Source organism: Parasteatoda tepidariorum, chromosome 5 (assembly GCF_982258835.1).
Source record: "Parasteatoda tepidariorum strain Cologne lab strain chromosome 5, Ptep-v5.0, whole genome shotgun sequence".
In the NCBI taxonomy this organism is placed as follows: Eukaryota; Metazoa; Arthropoda; class Arachnida; order Araneae; family Theridiidae; genus Parasteatoda; species Parasteatoda tepidariorum.
In genome coordinates this window covers 93,751,955-93,753,205 of record NC_141759.1, presented here as the reverse complement: position 1 = coordinate 93,753,205, position 1,251 = coordinate 93,751,955, and the positions used below count along the sequence as shown (strand labels likewise).

The window sequence follows — 1,251 nt, the reverse complement described above, 5'->3', positions numbered from 1 at the left end:
ATGGGCCCAGCACGCTTCCACTGCGCCACTCTGCTCGAGAAGAGTGCAAAGATTATTTCAAGTTAACCAATCTATTTCAAACATTTTTCCGAAAAGGAATTATCGCGAGAAGAAAAACTGAAATATCATCTAGCAGAGCGTGGTTTCGATCCACGGACCTCTGGGTTATGGGCCCTGCACGCTTCCACTGCGCCACTCTGCTCGAGAAGAGTGCAAAGATTATTTCAAGTTAACCAATCTATTTCAAACATTTTTCCGAAAAGGAATTATCGTGAGAAGAAAAACTGAAATATCATCTAGCAGAGCGTGGTTTCGATCCACGGACCTCTGGGTTACGGGCCCAGCACGCTTCCACTGCGCCACTCTGCTCGAGAAGAGTGCAAAGATTATCTCAAGTTAACCAATCTATTTCAAACATTTTTCCGAAAAGGAATAATCGCGAGAAGAAAAACTGAAATATCATCTAGCAGAGCGTGGTTTCGATCCACGGACCTCTGGGTTATGGGCCCAGCACGCTTCCACTGCGCCACTCTGCTCGAGAAGAGTGCAAAGATTATTTCAAGTTAACCAATCTATTTCAAACATTTTTCCGAAAAGGAATAATCGCGAGAAGAAAAACTGAAATATCATCTAACAGAGCGTGGTTTCGATCCACGGACCTCTGGGTTATGGGCCCAGCACGCTTCCACTGCGCCACTCTGCTCGAGAAGAGTGCAAAGATTATTTCAAGTTAACCAATCTATTTCAAACATTTTTAAGAAAAGGAATAATCGCGAGAAGAAAAACTGAAATATCATCTAGCAGAGCGTGGTTTCGATCCACGGACCTCTGGGTTATGGGCCCAGCACGCTTCCACTGCGCCACTCTGCTCGAGAAGAGTGCAAAGATTATCTCAAGTTAACCAATCTATTTCAAACATTTTTCCGAAAAGGAATAATCGCGAGAAGAAAAACTGAAATATCATCTAGCAGAGCGTGGTTTCGATCCACGGACCTCTGGGTTATGGGCCCAGCACGCTTCCACTGCGCCACTCTGCTCGAGAAGAGTGCAAAGATTTTTTCAAGTTAACCAATCTATTTCAAACATTTTTCCGAAAAGGAATAATCGCGAGAAGAAAGACTGAAATATCATCTAGCAGAGCGTGGTTTTGATCCACGGACCTCTGGGTTATGGGCCCAGCACGCTTCCACTGCGCCACTCTGCTCGAGAAGAGTGCAAAGATTATTTCAAGTTAACCAATCTATTTCAAAC

The 1,251-nt window shown here is 44.4% G+C and overlaps 1 non-coding gene across 1 annotated transcript; it reads right to left on the bottom strand.

Moving 5' to 3' along the window:
• Window positions 1–297: 297 nt before the first annotated feature.
• On the bottom strand, window positions 298–369 carry TRNAT-CGU (transfer RNA threonine (anticodon CGU)). The gene has a single exon. It is a non-coding gene; the product is annotated as a tRNA-Thr (tRNA).
• Between the last annotated feature and the right edge of the window lie 882 nt (window positions 370–1,251).